This window comes from Arachis stenosperma, chromosome 8 (assembly GCF_014773155.1).
Source record: "Arachis stenosperma cultivar V10309 chromosome 8, arast.V10309.gnm1.PFL2, whole genome shotgun sequence".
In the NCBI taxonomy this organism is placed as follows: domain Eukaryota; kingdom Viridiplantae; phylum Streptophyta; class Magnoliopsida; order Fabales; family Fabaceae; genus Arachis; species Arachis stenosperma.
The window spans coordinates 1,558,638-1,576,433 of record NC_080384.1 but is presented as its reverse complement, the minus strand read 5'-3'; the positions used below and the strand labels follow the sequence as shown (position 1 = coordinate 1,576,433).

General features: G+C 40.4%; 1 non-coding gene across 1 annotated transcript; it reads left to right on the top strand.

Moving 5' to 3' along the window:
• The first annotated feature begins 17,296 nt into the window (after window positions 1-17,296).
• LOC130947151 (small nucleolar RNA R71) lies at window positions 17,297-17,400 on the top strand. Its single transcript, XR_009072560.1, has one exon. It is a non-coding gene; the product is annotated as a small nucleolar RNA R71 (small nucleolar RNA).
• Window positions 17,401-17,796: the final 396 nt, after the last annotated feature.

Below are 17,796 nucleotides of genomic sequence, written 5' to 3'. Positions count from 1 at the left end.
TCTGAGTAATCTGTTAGCTGCTGACACACCATTTATCTTTGATAAGGAGTGTCTGCAGGCGTTTGAGACTCTGAAAGCTAAGCTGGTCACAATACCAGTCATCTCTGCACCAGACTGGACATTACCATTTGAACTAATGTGTGATGCCAGTGACCAGGCCATTGGTGCAGTGTTGGGACAAAGGTATGACAAGCTTCTGCACGTCATTTACTATGCTAGTCGTGTCTTAAATGATGCACAGAAGAACTACACAACCATAGAAAAAGAGCTACTTGCAGTAGTTTACGCCATTGACAAGTTCAGATCCTATTTAGTAGGATCAAAAGTGATTGTGTACACTGATCATGCTGCTCTTAAATATCTACTCACAAAGCAGGATTCAAAACCCAGACTCATCAGATGGGTATTGCTTCTGCAAGAGTTTGATATAGAAATAAGAGACAGAAAAGGGACAGAGAACCAAGTAGCAGATCACCTGTCCCGAATAGAACCAGTAGAAGGGGTGGTGCACAAAATTGTGATCATCAATGGCACCATCAACATGGTAAGCTCATTACAATCTCAACTCTTTATCACAACTTCGCACAACTAACCAGCAAGTGCACTGGGTCGTCCAAGTAATAAACCTTACGCGAGTAAGGGTCGATCCCACGGAGATTGTTGGTATGAAGCAAGCTATGGTCATCTTGTAAATCTCAGTCAGGCAGACTCAAACGGTTATGAATGATATATTAATAAAGCATAAAGTAAAGATAGAGATACTTATGTAATTCATTGGTGAGAACTTCAGATAAGCGAATGGAGATGCTTTGTCCCTTCCGTCTCTCTGCTTTCCTACTGTCTTCATCCAATCCTTCTTACTCCTTTCCATGGCAAGCTGTATGTTGGGCATCACCGTTGTCAGTGGCTACAATCCCGTCCTCTCAGTGAAAATGTTCAACGCACCCTATCACGGCACGGCTAATCATCTGTCGGTTCTCAATCAGGTTGGAGTAGAATCCATGGATTCTTTTGCGTCTGTCACTAACGCCCAGCCTTCAGGAGTTTGAAGCTCGTCACAGTCATTCAATCATTGAATCCTACTCAGAATACCACAGACAAGGTTTAGACCTTCCGGATTCTCTTGAATGCCGCCATCAATTCTAGCTTATACCACGAAGATTCCGATTAAAGAATCCAAGAGATAAACATTCAAGCCTTGTTTGCTTGTAGAACGGGAGTGGTTGTCAGGCACGCGTTCATAAGTGAGAATGATGATGAGCGTCACATAATCATCACATTCATCAAGTTCTTGAGTGCGAATGAATATCTTGGAATAAGAACAAGCTGAATTGAATAGAAGAACAATAGTAATTGCATTAATACTCGAGGTACAGCAGAGCTCCACACCTTAATCTATGGTGTGTAGAAACTCCACCGTTGAAAATACATAAGAACAAGGTCTAGGCATGGCCGAATGGCCAGCCTCCCAATGATCTAAGATAGCATAAAACTACTCAAAGATAGCTACCCCGATGAGAATACAATAGTAAAAGGTCTTATTTATAGAGAACTAGTAGCCTAAGGTTTACAAAGATGAGTAAATGACATAAAAATCCACTTCCGGACCCACTTGGTGTGTGCTTGGGCTGAGCATTGAAGCATTTTTGTGTAGAGACTCTTCTTGGAGTTAAACGCCAGCTTTTGTGCCAGTTTGGGCGTTTAACTCCCATTCTTGTGCCAGTTCCGGCGTTTAACGCCGGGCATTCTTGAGCTGATTTGGAACGCCAGTTTGGGCCATCAAATCTCGGGCAAAGTATGGACTATTATACATTGCTGGAAAGCCCAGAATGTCTACTTTCCAACGCCCTTAAGAGCGCGCCAATTGGGCTTCTATAGCTCCAGAAAATCCACTTCGAGTGCAGAGAGGTCAGAATCCAACAACATCTGCAGTCCTTTTCAGTCTTTGAATCAGATTTTTGCTCAGGTCCCTCAATTTCAACCAGAAAATACCTGAAATCACAGAAAAACACACAAACTCATAGTAAAGTCTAGAAAAGTGAATTTTAACTAAAAACTAATAAAAATATACTAAAAACTAACTAAAACATACTAAAAACATACTAAAAATAATGCCAAAAAGCGTACAAATTATCCGCTCGTCACAACACCAAACTTAAATTGTTGCTTGTCCCCAAGCAACTGAAAACCAAACAAGATAAAAAGAAGAGAATATGCAATGAATTCCAAAAACATCTATGAAGATCAGTATTAATTAGATGAGCGGGGCTTTTAGCTTTTTCCCTCTGAACAGTTTTGGCATCTCACTCTATCCTTTGAAATTCAGACTGATTGGCTTCTATAGGAACTCAAAATCCAGATAGTGATATTGATTCTCCTAGTTAAGTATGATGATTCTTGAACACAGCTACTTTATGAGTCTTGGCCGTGGCCCAAAGCACTCTGTCTTCCAGTATTACCACCGGATACATACATGCCACAGACACATAATTGGGTGAACCTTTTCAGATTGTGACTCAGCTTTGCTAGAGTCCCCAATTAGAGGTGTCTAGGGTTCTTAAGCACACTCTTTTTGCCTTGGATCACAACTTTATTTCTTTCTTTTTCTCTTTCTCCCTTTTTTTTCGTTTCTTCTCTTTTTTTTTGTATTCACTGCTTTTTCTTGCTTCAAGAATCATTTTTATGATTTTTCAGATCCTCAGTAACATGTCTCCTTTTTCATCATTCTTTCAAGAGCCAACCAATCATGAACAACAAATTCAAAAGACATATGCAATGTTTAAGCATACATTCAGAAAACAAAAGTGTTGCCACCACATCAAAATAATTAATCTGTTATAAAATTTAAAATTCATGCAATTCTTCTCTTTTTCAATTAAGAACATTTTTCATTTAAGAAAGGTGATGGATTCATAGGACATTCATAACTTTAAGGTATAGACACTAAGACACTAGTGATCATAAGACACAAACATGGATAAACATAAGCATGAAAATTCAAAAAACAGGAAAATAAAGAACAAGGAGATTAAAGAACGGGTCCACCTTAGTGATGGCGGCTTGTTCTTCCTCTTGAAGATCTTATGGAGTGCTTGAGCTCCTCAATGTCTCTTCCTTGCCTTTGTTGCTCCTCTCTCATGATTCTTTGATCTTCTCTAATTTCATGGAGGAGGATGGAATATTCTTGGTGCTCCACCCTTAGTTGTCCCATGTTGGAACTCAATTCTCCTAGGGAGGTGTTGATTTGCTCCCAATAGTTTTATGGAGGAAAGTGCATCCCTTGAGGCATCTCAGGGATTTCATGATGAGGAATTTCCTCATGTTCATGTCCATGAGTGGGATTTCTTGGTTGCTCCCTCCTTTTCTTAGTGGTATCCATGAGGACTTGGTCCAACCTTTGATCAAAGTTGACCCTTTTTGAGTTTGAAAGGGACCTTGGGGATCACTTTCTTCTTAGCCACAACTTCATAGAAGTGGTCTTGATGCACCCTTGAGATGAATCTCTCCATCTCCCATGACTCGGAGGTGAAAGCTTTTGCCTTCCCTTTCCTCTTTCTAGAGGTTTCTCCGGCCTTGGATGCCATAAATGGTTATGGAAAAACAAAAAGCAATGCTTTTACCACACCAAACTTAAAAGGTTTGCTCGTCCTCGAGCAAAAGAAGAAAGAAGAGAGTAGAAGAAGAAGAAATAGAGGAGATGGAGATGGCTTTGTGGTTCGGCCAAAGGGGAGAAGTAGTGTCTAGGTTGTGTGAAAATGAAGGAGTGAAGATGGGTTTATATAGGGGTGGAGAGAGGGGTAGGGTTTGGTCATGTAAGGGTGGGTTTGGGAGGGAAAATGGTTTGAATTTTGAATGGTAAGGTAGGTGGGGTTTTATGAAGGATGGATGTGAGTGGTGAAGAGAATAGTGGGATTTGATAGGTGAGGGGTTTTTGGGGAAGAGTGGTAGAGGTGATTGGTGAATGAGTGAAGAAGAAGAGAGAGGGTGGTGGGGTAGGTGGGGATCCTGTGGGGTCCACAGATCCTGAGGTGTCAAGGAAAATTCAACCCTGCACCAAGTGGCGTGCAAAAATGCACCCTTTGCCAATTCTGGCGTTAAACGCCGGGCTGGTGCCCATTTCTGGCGTTTAACGCCAGCTTCTTGCCCTTTCCTGGCGTTTAACGCCAGTCTGGTGCCCCTTTCTGGCGTTAAACGCCCAGAATGGTGCCAGACTGGGCGTTAAACGCCCATTTGCTAGCTTCACTGGCGTTTAAACGCCAGCAAGTTCTCCTCTAGGGTGTGCTATTTTTCTTTCTGTTTTTCATTCTGTTTTTGCTTTTTCAATTGATTTTGTGACTTCTCATGATCATCCACCTACAGAAAACATAAAATAACAAAGGAAAATAGATAAAATATAACATTGGGTTGCCTCCCAACAAGCGCTTCTTTAATGTCAGTAGCTTGACAGTGGGCTCTCATGGAGCCTCAAAGATACTCAGAGCAATGTTGGAACCTCCCAACACCAAACTTAGAGTTTGAATGTGGGGGTTCAACACCAAACTTAGAGTTTGGTTGTGGCCTCCCAACACCAAACTTAGAGTTTGACTGTGGGGGTTCTATTTGACTCTGTTTTGAGAGAAGCTCTTCATGCTTCCTCTCCATGGTGACAGAGGGGATCCTTGAGCCTTAAACACAAAGGATTCTTCATTCACTTGAATGATCAATTCTCCTCTGTCCACATCAATCACAGCCTTTGCTGTGGCTAGGAAGGGTCTGCCAAGGATGATGGATTCATCCATGCACTTCCCAGTCTCTAGGACTATGAAATCAGCAGGGATGTAATGGTCTTCAACTTTTACCAGAACATCCTCTACAAGTCCATAAGCTTGTTTTCTTGAATTGTCTGCCATCTCTAGTGAGATTCTTGCAGCTTGCACCTCAAAGATCCCTAGCTTCTCCATTACAGAGAGAGGCATGAGGTTTATGCTTGACCCTAGGTCACACAGAGCCTTCTTAAAGGTCATGGTGCCTATGGTACAAGGTATTGAAAATTTCCCAGGATCTTGTCTCTTTTGAGGTAATCTCTGCCTAGACAAGTCATCCAGTTCTTTGGTGAGCAAAGGAGGTTCATTCTCCCAAGTCTCATTACCAAATAACTTGTGATTTAGCTTCATGATTGCTCTAAGGTATTTGGCAACTTGTTCTTCAGTGACATATTCATCCTCTTCAGAGGAGGAATACTCATCAGAGCTCATGAATGGCAGAAGTAAGTCCAATGGAATCTCTATGGTCTTATTTTGAGCCTCAGATTCCCATAGTTCCTCATTAGGGAACTCATTGGAGGCCAGTAGACGTCCATTGGGGTCTTCCTCAGTGGCGTTCACTGCCTCTTCCTCCTCTCCAAATTCAGCCATATTGATAGCCTTGCACTCTCCTTTTGGATTCTCTTCTGTATTGCTTGGAAGGGTACTAGGAGGGAGTTCAGTAACTTTCTTGCTCAGCTGACCCACTTGTGCCTCCAAGTTTCTAATGGAGGACCTTGTTTCAGTCATGAAACTTTGAGTGGTTTTGATTAGATCAGAGACCATGGTTGCTAAGTCAGAGTGGTTCTGCTTAGAATTCTCTGTCTGTTGCTGAGAAGATGATGGAAACGGCTTGCCATTGCTAAACCTGTTTCTTCCACCATTATTGCTGTGGAAACCTTGTTGAGGTCTCTGTTGATCCTTCCATGAAAGATTTGGATGATTTCTCCATGAAGGATTATAGGTGTTTCCATAGGGTTCTCTGGTGCACGAATTTGTGATTCGCACAACTAACCAGCAAGTGCACTGGGTCGTCCAAGTAATACCTTACGTGAGTAAGGGTCGATCCCACGGAGATTATTGGTTTGAAGCAATCAATGTTTATTTTATTAATCTTAGTCAGGAGGCCAATAGGATTATAAGTGAAATTACGAGATTTGATTATAAAAAAAAATAGAAGAGAATAACAGCGTTACTTGTTATGCAGTAATGAGAAACATGTTGGAGTTTTGGAGATGCTTTGTCCTTCGAACTTCAACTCTTCCTTAAAATCCTTCAACACACGAAAAGTCCCTTCCATGGCAAGCTCTATGTAGGGTGTCACCGTTGTCAATGGCTACCTCCCATCCTCTCAGTGAAAACGTTCCTATGCTCTGTCACAGCACGGCTAATCATCTGTCGGTTCTCAATCAGGTTGGAATAAAATCCATTGATTCTTTTGCGTCTGTCACTAACGCCCAGCCTTCAAGAGTTTGAAGCTCGTCACAGTCATTCAATCCCAGAATCCTACTCGGAATACCACAGACAAGGTTTAGACTTTCCGGATTCTCATGAATGCCGCCATCAATCCGGCTTATACCACGAAGATTCTGCGTAATGAATCTAAGAGATACTCATTCAGTCTGATGTAGAACGGAGGTGATTGTCAGGCACACGTTCATGGTTTGGGGAAGGTGATGAGTGTCACGGATCATCACCTTCTCCATAATTAAGCGCGAATGAACATCTTAGATAAGAACAAGCGTGTTTGAATGGAAAATAACGGAATTGTATTAATTCATCGAGACGCTGCAGAGCTCCTCACCCCCAACAATGGAGTTTAGAGACTCATGCCGTCAAAAAGTATGTAATTCAGATCTGAAAATGTCATAAGGTACAAAATGATTCTCTAAAAGTTGTTTAAATAGCAAACTAATAACCTAAGTTTACAGAATATGAGTAAACTAAGATAATTGGTGCAGAAATCCACTTCTGGGGCCCACTTGGTGTGTGCTGGGGCTGAGACTAAAGCTATCCACGAGTAGAGGCTTTTCTTGGAGTTAAACTCCAAGTTATGACGTGTTTTGGGCGTTCAACTCCGGATCATGACGTGTTTCTGGCGTTTAACTCCAGATAGCAGCATGTACTTGGCGTTCAACGCCAAGTTACGTCGTCTATCTTCGCGCAAAGTATGGACTATTATATAGTGCTGGAAAGCCCTGGATGTCTACTTTCCAACAACGTTGAGAGCGCGCCAATTGGACTCCTGTAGCTCCAGAAAATCCATTTCGAGTGCAGGGAGGTCAGGATCCAACAGCATCAGCAGTCCTTTTTCAGCCTAAGTCAGATTTTTGCTCAGCTCCCTCAATTTCAGCCAGAAAATACCTGAAATCACAGAAAAATACACACACTCATAGTAAAGTCCAGAAATATGATTTTTGCCTAAAAACTAATAATATTTAACTAAAAACTAATTAAAACATGCTAAAATCTACATGAAATTACCCCCAAAAAGCGTATAAAATATCCGCTCATCACAACACCAAACTTAAACTGTTGCTTGTCCTCAAGCAACTAGATAAATAAAATAGGATGAAAGAATTTAAGAAGTAATAATATCTAAGAGTTTTAAATGGAGCTCAGATTCTTATTCAGATGAGCGGGGCTTGTAGCTTTTTGTTTCTGAACAGTTTTGGCATCTCCCTTTATCCTTTGAAATTCAGAATGATTGGCATCCATAGGAACTCAGAATTCAGATAGTATTATTGATTCTCCTAGTTTAGTATGTTGATTCTTGAACACAGTTATTTTATGAGTCTTGGCTGTGGCCCTAAGCACTTTGTTTTCCAGTATTACCACCGGATACATAAATGCCACAGACACATAACTGGGTGAACCTTTTCAGATTGTGACTCAGCTTTGCTAGAGTCCCCAGTTAGTGGTGTCCAGAGCTCTTAAGCACACTCTTTTGCTTTGGATCACGACTTTAACCACTCAGTCTCAAGCTTTTCACCTGGACCTTCATGACACAAGCACATGGTTAGGGACAGCTTGATTTAGCCGCTTAGGCCTGGATTTAATTTCCTTGGGCCCTCCTATCCATTGATGCTCAAAGCCTTGGATCCTTTTTACCCTTGCCTTTTGGTTTTAAGGGCTATTGGCTTTTTCTACTGCTCCTTTTTTTTCCGCAAGCTTTCTTTTTCACTGCTTTTTCTTGCTTCAAGAATCAATTTCATGATTTTTCAGATCATCAATAATATTTTTCGTGTTCCTCATTCTTTCAGGAGCCAATATTCATAAAATTCAAGATAAAAATTATGCACTGTTCAAGCATTCATTCAGAAAACAAAAAGTATTGCCACCACATGTAATTAATTATAATTTTTATTATTAAGAACTCGAAAAATATAGATTACTTCTTTATTCTAAAAAATCTACTACTTTATTCATGCCTGATGATGATGAGAAAAAATAAATTATAGCTTAATTGGAAATAAAATCAAAATAGATATACTAATTACTACTACTATATATAACTTCTAAGGTAAAATCCTATAATAATACTATCACAGAGTTAAAGCTAGAATTAGAACTTAACAACCTGTATTTTGGGAAGTGGATGTTCCTCTAGTCTGTGGGGTGCCTTCAAGAATTAATTTCTAACGCTTTAGCTCCCTTAAGTTCACATCCTTGCTCTTCCTGTTCCCTTAGGTGCCATGATCTTGATGAGTTTTAGCTCAGTGATCATGGCAAATCACACCAAACTTAGAGGTTTGCTTGTCCTCAAGCAAAATAAAGGATAGAAGAGGAATAGAGGGAGAGGCAATTTCGAAATCCAAAAGATATGATGAGTTGAAAAAGATTTGAAAAAGATTTGGATTGGAAAAAGATTTGTGTTATAAATTAAGATACATTTGATATTTTTGAAAAAGGGATTTTAGAAATTAGGGTTTTTAGAAATTAGGATTAAAATTTTTGGAATTGAAGGATGATATTTTGAAACATGTTTATGCAAGAAATCATGAATTGAAACATAAAAAATTAGAAAAATTGTGAAGAAAAACGAATTTTACCTCCTCCCCACCATCCTGGCGTTAAACGCCCAAACGATGCATGTTTTGGGCGTTTAACGCCCAAATGCTGCTTCTCCTGGGCGTTCAACGCCCAGCTGATGCTTCTTTCTGGCGTTGAACGCCAGGAAGTCCTTTGTCACTGGGCGTTTTTCTGAACGCCCAGGATGCTAATAATCTGGCGTTAAATGCCCAGAAGGTGCTTCTTTCTGGCGTTCAACGCCCAGAAGATGCTCCTTTCTGGCGTTTAACGCCCAGATGGCTACCCTTACTGGCGTTGAACGCCCAGTGGGTGCTTCTTTTGGGCGTTCAACACCCAAAATGTTTCTTACTGGCTTTTTCACGCCAGTGAGCTTCCAAATTTCCCTGTAACTCTGTGAATTCAATCAATTGCTATTTTTACCCTTTGAAGATACTTTGACCCAAACCTGTAAAAAAAAAAAATTATTTAATTAGTGAATAAACTTTGTAAATGGCTGGGTTGCCTCCCAGCAAGCGCTTCTTTATTGTCTTTAGCTGGACTACCACTGAGCTCTAATCAAGTCTCAGTTTTGAGCATTCGTGCTCGAAGTTACTTTCAAGATAATGTTTAATTCTCTGTCCATTGACAATGAACTTTTTGTTAGAGTCATTATCCTGAAGCTCTACGTATCCATATGGTGATACACTTGTAATTACATATGGACCTCTCCACCGGGATTTTAATTTCCCGGGGAATAATTTGAGCCTAGAATTAAATAGCAGAACTTTTTGCCCCGGCTCAAAGACTCTGGATGACAATTTCTTATCATGCCATCTTTTCGCTTTCTCTTTGTAAATCTTTGCATTCTCGAAAGCATTGAGTCTAAATTCCTCTAGCTCATTTAACTGGAGCAATCGTTTTTCTCCAGCTAACTTGGCATCAAGGTTTAGGAATCTGGTTGCCCAATAGGCCTTGTGTTCCAGTTCCACTGGCAAGTGACATGCCTTTCCATACACAAGCTGGTATGGAGAGGTCCCTATAGGGGTCTTGAATGCTGTTCTGTATGCCCACAGAGCATCATCCAAGCTTCTTGCCCAATCCCTTCTACGGTTAATTACAGTCCGCTCCAGGATTCTTTTGAGTTCTCTATTTGAGACTTCAGCTTGCCCATTAGTTTGTGGGTGATATGGAGTAGCTACCCTGTGGCTAACTCCATAACGAACCAGAGCAGAGTAAAGCTGTTTATTGCAGAAATGAGTGCCCCCATCACTGATTAATACTCTAGGAATACCAAATCTGTTGAAGATGTGTTTCTGAAGGAATTTTAACACTGTTTTAGTGTCATTGGTGGGTGTTGCAATAGCCTCCACCCATTTGGATACATAATCCACTGCCACCAGAATATAAGTGTTTGAGTATGATGGTGGGAAGGGTCCCATGAAGTCAATGCCCCATACATCAAACAACTCAATCTCCAAGATCCCTTGTTGAGGCATGGCATAACTGTGAGGTAGATTGCCAGATCTTTGGCAACTGTCACAATTAAGTACAAACACTCGGGAGTCTTTATAGAGAGTAGGCCAGTAGAAGCCACATTTGAGGACTCTTGTGGCTGTTCGCTCACTTCCAAAATGTCCTCCATACTGTGATCCATGGCAGTGCCATAGGATCTTCTGTGCTTCTTCCTTAGGCACACATCTACGGATTACTCCGTCTGCACATCTCTTAAAGAGATACGGCTCATCCCAAAGATAATACTTTGCATCCGTGATCAGCTTCTTTGTTTGCTGTCTACTGTACTCACTGGGTATGAATCTCACTGCCTTGTAGTTTGCAATGTCTGCAAACCATGGCACTTCCTGGATGGCAAAGAGTTGCTCATCCGGAAAGGTTTCAGAGATCTCAGTGAGAGGGAGGGACGCCCCTTCTACTGGTTCTATTCGGGACAGGTGATCTGCTACTTGATTCTCTGTTCCTTTTCTGTCTCTTATTTCTATATCAAACTCTTGCAGAAGCAACACCCATCTTATAAGTCTGGGTTTTGAATCCTGCTTTGTGAGTAGATATTTAAGAGCAGCATGATCTGTATACACAATCACTTTTGATCCTACTAAATAGGATCTGAATTTGTCAATGGCGTAAACCACTGCAAGTAGCTCTTTTTCTGTGGTTGTGTAATTCTTCTGAGCGTCATTTAGAACACGACTGGCATAGTAAATGACGTGCAGAAGCTTGTCATGCCTTTGTCCCAACACTGCACCAATGGCATGGTCACTGGCATCACACATTAGTTCAAATGGCAATGCCCAATTTGGTGCAGAGATGATTGGTGCTGAGACCAATTTAGCTTTCAGGGTTTCAAATGCCTGCAGACACTCTTTATCAAAGGTAAATGGCATGTCAGCAGCTAGCAGGTTGCTTAGAGGTTTGGCGATTTTTGAAAAATCCTTTATAAACCTCCTATAGAATCCTGCATGCCCCAGAAAGCTTCTGATTGCCTTAACATTGGTGGGTGGTGGTAATTTTTCAATTACTTCTACTTTAGCTTGATCCACCTCTATTCCCTTGTTCGAGATTTTGTGCCCAAGGACAATTCCTTCAGTCACCATAAAGTGACACTTTTCCCAGTTTAAAACCAGGTTGGTCTCTTGGCATCTCTTTAGAACAAGTGCTAAATGGTTAAGGCAGGAGCTGAATGAGTCTCCAAACACTGAAAAGTCATCCATGAAGACTTCCAGAAATTTTTCCACCATATCAGAGAAAATTGAGAGCATGCACCTCTGAAAAGTTGCAGGTGCATTGCATAGGCCAAATGGCATCCTTCTGTATGCAAATACTCCAGATGGGCATGTGAATGCCGTTTTCTCTTGATCCTGGGGATCTACTGCAATTTGATTATAACCTGAATATCCATCCAGAAAGCAGTAGTATTCATGACATGCTAGTCTTTCTAGCATCTGGTCTATGAATGGTAAAGGAAAATGATCCTTTCTGGTAGCTGTATTGAGCCTTCTGTAATCAATACACATACGCCACCCAGTAACTGTTCTTGTAGGAACCAGTTCATTTTTTTCATTGTGAACCACTGTCATGCCACCTTTCTTAGGGACGACTTGGACAGGGCTCACCCAGGGGCTGTCAGAAATAGGATAAATAATCCCAGCCTCTAGTAATTTAGTGACCTCTTTCTGCACTACTTCCTTCATAGCTGGGTTCAGCCGCCTTTGTGGTTGAACCACTGGCTTGGCGTCACCCTCCAGTAAGATCTTGTGCATGCATCTGGCTGGGCTAATGCCCTTGAGATCACTGATGGACCACCCAAGAGCTGTCTTGTGTGTCCTTAGCACTTGAATTAGTGCTTCCTCTTCCTGTGGCTCTAAGGTAGAGCTTATAATTACAGGAAAGGTATCACCTTCTCCCAAGAATGCATATTTTAGGGATGGTGGTAATGGTTTGAGCTCGGGTTTAGGAGGTTTCTCCTCTTCCTGAGGGATTTTCAGAGGTTCTACTATTTTCTCTGATTCCTCCAGGTCAGGCTGAACATCTTTAAAGATGTTCTCTAGCTCTGATTCGAGACTCTCAGCCATATTGACCTCTCTTACTAGGGAGTTAATAATATCAACACTCATGCAGTCATTTGGGGTGTCTGGATGTTGCATGGCTTTGACAACATTCAACTTGAACTCCTCCTCATTGACTCTCAAGGTTACTTCCCCTTTTTGGACGTCAATGAGGGTTCGGCCGGTTGCTAGGAAAGGTCTTCCTAGAATGAGAGTTGCACTCTTGTGCTCCTCCATATCCAGCACCACAAAGTCAGTAGGAAAGGCAAATGGCCCAACCTTGACAATCATGTCCTCAATCACACCTGATGGGTATTTAATGGAGCCATCAGCAAGTTGAAGACATATCCTGGTTGGTTTGATTTCTTCAGTTAAACCAAGCTTTCTGATAGTAGATGCAGGTATTAGGTTGATACTTGCCCCAAGATCACATAAAGCTTGCTTGGTGCAAGTGCCCTCTAATGTGCATGGTATCATAAAGCTCCCAGGATCCTTAAGCTTCTCAGGTAAGCTTTTCAGAATGACTGCACTGCATTCTTCAGTGAGGTAAACTTTTTCAGTTTCCCTCCAATCCTTCTTATGACTTAAGATCTCTTTCAAGAACTTAGCATAAGAGGGTATTTGCTCAAGTGCTTCTGCAAACGGAATCTTTATTTCAAGAGTCCTGAGATAGTCTGCAAAGCGGGCAAATTGCTTATCCTGTTCCGCTTGGCGGAGTTTTTGAGGATAAGGCATTTTGGCTTTGTATTCCTCAACCTTAGTTGCTGCAGGTTTATTACCTACAGAAGTGGGTTGGGAAGCCTTTTTAGAAGGGTTGTTATCAGCACTTGTATGTGACTGATTCCCTACTGGCATTTGAATGCCAGTGGTGGGAGCTGGAGTGGCGTTAGACGCCACTTCCTTGTTTGTTACTGGCATTTGAACGCCAGAACCATGCTCCCTTTGGGCGTTCAACGCCAGATTCATGCTTGTTTCTGGCGTTGAACGCCAGGAATGAGCATGGTTTGGGCGTTCAGCGCCAGCTTTGTTCCTCTCTGGGCTCTGACTGTCCTCAGAGGGATTTTGAGCATCCACTTGTTCATTTCTTGGTTTCCTGCTGCTTTGAAGTGAGGTATTTAATGTTTTCCCACTTCTTAATTGAACTGCTTGGCATTCTTCTGCTATTTGTTTTGACAGTTGCTTTTCTGTTTGCTTTAATTGTATTTCCATGTTCCTGTTAGCCATTCTTGTTTCCTGTAATATTTCCTTGAATTCGGCTAGCTGCTGAGTTAGAAAGTCTAATTGCTGATTGAATTCATTAGCCTGATCCACCGGACTGAGTTCAGCAGTTACTGTTTTAGCTTCTTCTTTCATGGAAGATTCACTGCTTAGGTACAGATGTTGATTCCTGGCAACTGTATCAATAAGCTCTTGAGCTTCTTCAATTGTTTTTCTCATATGTATAGATCCACCAGCTGAGTGGTCTAGAGAAATCTGAGCTTTTTCTGTAAGCCCATAGTAGAAGATGTCTAATTGCACCCATTCTGAAAACATTTCAGAGGGGCATTTTCTTAGCATCTCTCTGTATCTCTCCCAGGCATCATAAAGAGATTCATTATCTCCTTGTTTGAAGCCTTGGATGCTTAGCCTTAGCTGTGTCATCCGTTTTGGAGGGAAATAGTGATTCAGGAATTTTTCTGACAGCTGCTTCCCTGTTTTTATGCTGTTTTTAGGCTGGTTATTTAACCACCTTTTAGCTTGATCTTTTACAGCAAATAGAAACAGTAATAATCTGTAGACATCCTGATCCACTTCCTTATCATGTACTGTGTCTGCAATTTGCAAAAATTGTGCCAGAAACTCTGTAGGTTCTTCATGTGGAAGGCCAGAATACTGACAGTTTTGCTGCACCATGATAATGAGCTGAGGATTCAACTCAAAGCTACTAACTCCAATGGAGGGTATACAGATACTACTCCCATATGAAGCAGTAGTGGGGTTAGCATATGACCCCAGAGTCCTCTTGGACTGTTCATTCCCACTTAGTTCCATGTTGGAATAAAAGAGATGGTATATATGTTGATATTATTTATTTTATAAAAATTAATTTTTATAAAATAAAATAAAATCGAAATAAATAAAAGAAAGTGGAAATATTTTGAAATTGAAAATTGAATTTTTATATAAAATTTTCGAAAAATGTAGTTCAAAATTAGTTAGAAAATAATTTTTTTTTTGAATTTTGAATTTTATGATGAAAGAGAAAAACACACAGAAGACACAAGACTTAAAATTTTTTAGATCTAATGCTCCTTATTTTCGAAAATTTTTGGAGGGAAAACACCAAGGAACACCAAACTTAAAAAATTTTAAGATCAAGACACAAGAAAAACTCAAGAACACTTTGAAGATTCACAAGAACACCAAGAACACAAGAAAGAACACCAAACTTAAAATTTTTAGAAAACCAAGATAAGTTTTCGAAAATTAAAGAAAGATTAACAAGAAAACACCAAACTTAAAGTTTGGCACAAGATTAAATCAAGAAAATTTATTTTTGAAAAAGGTTCCAAAGCGTAAACCCAATTATCAAGAATATAACCCAATACTCTAGCCAATTGGGAGTAAATATAACACTTGTTCTGAATATTCCAATTAATGCTTTAAAAAGAACACAAGTGAAACAAGAAAAGACACAAAGCAAGAAAAACTTGAGATCAAACAAGAAAAATAAACAAGAACAACTTGAAGATCAATGAAGAACAAAGAACACAAGTCGAAAATTTTAAAGAAAAATATAAAATATGCAATTGACACCAAACTTAGAACAAGACACTAAACTCACGAAAATTAGCAATTAATTAAGAAAAAATAATAAATTTTGAAAAGAAATTTTTTTGAAAAGAAACTATCCTATCAAGAATTAATGACTTTATAACAATAAAAATAAAAATAAATTATTCCTAATCTAAGAAATAAAATAAACCTTTAGTTGTTCAAACTCGAATAATCCCCGGCAACGGCGCCAAAAACTTGGTGCACGAATTTGTGATTCGCACAACTAACTAGCAAGTGCACTGGGTCGTCCAAGTAATACCTTACGTGAGTAAGGGTCGATCCCACGGAGATTATTGGTTTGAAGCAATCAATGTTTATTTTATTAATCTTAGTCAGGAGGCCAATAGGATTATAAGTGAAATTACGAGATTTGATTATAAAAAAAAAATAGAAGAGAATAACAGCGTTACTTGTTATGCAGTAATGAGAAACATGTTGGAGTTTTGGAGATGCTTTGTCCTTTGAACTTCAACTCTTCCTTAAAATCCTTCAACACACGAAAAGTCCCTTCCATGGCAAGCTCTATGTAGGGTGTCACCGTTGTCAATGGCTACCTCCCATCCTCTCAGTGAAAACGTTCCTATGCTCTATCACAGCACGGCTAATCATCTGTCGGTTCTCAATCAGGTTGGAATAGAATCCATTGATTCTTTTGCGTCTGTCACTAACGCCTAGCCTTCAGGAGTTTGAAGCTCGTCACAGTCATTCAATCCCAGAATCCTACTCGGAATACCACAGACAAGGTTTAGACTTTTCGGATTCTCATGAATGCCGCCATCAATCCGGCTTATACCACGAAGATTCTGCGTAATGAATCTAAGAGATACTCATTCAGTCTGATGTAGAACGGAGGTGATTGTCAGGCACACGTTCATGGTTTGGGGAAGGTGATGAGTGTCACGGATCATCACCTTCTCCATAATTAAGCGCGAATGAACATCTTAGATAAGAACAAGCGTGTTTGAATGGAAAATAACGGAATTGTATTAATTCATCGAGACGCTGCAGAGCTCCTCACCCCCAACAATGGAGTTTAGAGACTCATGCCGTCAAAAAGTATGTAATTCAGATCTGAAAATGTCATAAGGTACAAAATGATTCTCTAAAAGTTGTTTAAATAGCAAACTAATAACCTAGGTTTACAGAATATGAGTAAACTAAGATAATTGGTGCAGAAATCCACTTTTGGGGCCCACTTGGTGTGTGCTGGGGCTGAGACTAAAGCTATCCACGAGTAGAGGCTTTTCTTGGAGTTAAACTCCAAGTTATGACGTGTTTTGGGCGTTCAACTCCGGATCATGACGTGTTTCTGGCGTTTAACTCCAGACAGCAGCATGTACTTGGCGTTCAACGCCAAGTTACGTCATCTATCTTCGCGCAAAGTATGGACTATTATATATTGCTGGAAAGCCCTGGATGTCTACTTTCCAACAACGTTGAGAGCGCGCCAATTGGACTCCTGTAGCTCCAGAAAATCCATTTCGAGTGCAGGGAGGTCAGGATCCAACAGCATCAGCAGTCCTTTTTCAGCCTAAGTCAGATTTTTGCTCAGCTCCCTCAATTTCAGCCAGAAAATACCTGAAATCACAGAAAAATACACACACTCATAGTAAAGTCCAGAAATATGATTTTTGCCTAAAAACTAATAATATTTAACTAAAAACTAATTAAAACATGCTAAAATCTACATGAAATTACCCCCAAAAAGCGTATAAAATATCCGCTCATCATTCTCCCATGTAGTTCACCTCTTCCATTGAAGGGTTCTCAGGATCATAAGCTTCTTCTTCAGATGAAGCGTCCTTAGTACTGCCTGGTGCAGCTTGCATTCCAGACAGACTTTTAGAGATCATATTGACTTGTTGAGTCAATATTTTGTTCTGAGCCAGTATGGCATTCAGAGTATCAATCTCAATAACTCCTTTCTTCTGATTTGCCCCATTGTTCACAGGATTCCTTTCAGAAGTGTACATGAATTGGTTATTTGCAACCATTTTAATTAGTTCTTGAGCTTCTGCAGGCGTCTTCTTCAGATGAAGAGATCCCCCTGCAGAGCTATCCAAATATATCTTGGATAGTTCAGACAGACCATCATAGAAAATACCTATGATGCTCCATTCAGAAAGCATGTCAGAAGGACATTTTCTGATCAATTGTTTGTATCTTTCCCAAGCTTCATAGAGGGATTCACCTTCCTTCTGTTTGAAGGTTTGGACTTCCACTCTGAGCTTACTCAATTTTTGAGGTGGAAAGAACTTTGCCAAGAAGGCATTGACTAGCTTTTCCCAAGAGTTCAGGCTTTCTTTAGGTTGTGAGTCTAACCATATCCTAGACCTATCTCTTACAGCAAAGGGGAATAGCATAAGTCTGTAGACCTCAGGGTCAACCCCATTAGTCTTGACAGTGTCACAGATTTGCAAGAATTCAGCTAAAAACTAATGAGGATCTTCTAGTGGAAGTCCATGGAACTTGCAATTCTGTTGCATTAGAGAAACTAATTGAGGCTTAAGCTCAAAGTTGTTTGCTCCAATGGTAGGGATAGAGATGCTTCTCCCAAAGAAGTCAGGAGTAGGTGCAGTAAAGTCACCCAGCACCTTCCTTGCATGGTTGGCATTGTTGTTGTTTTC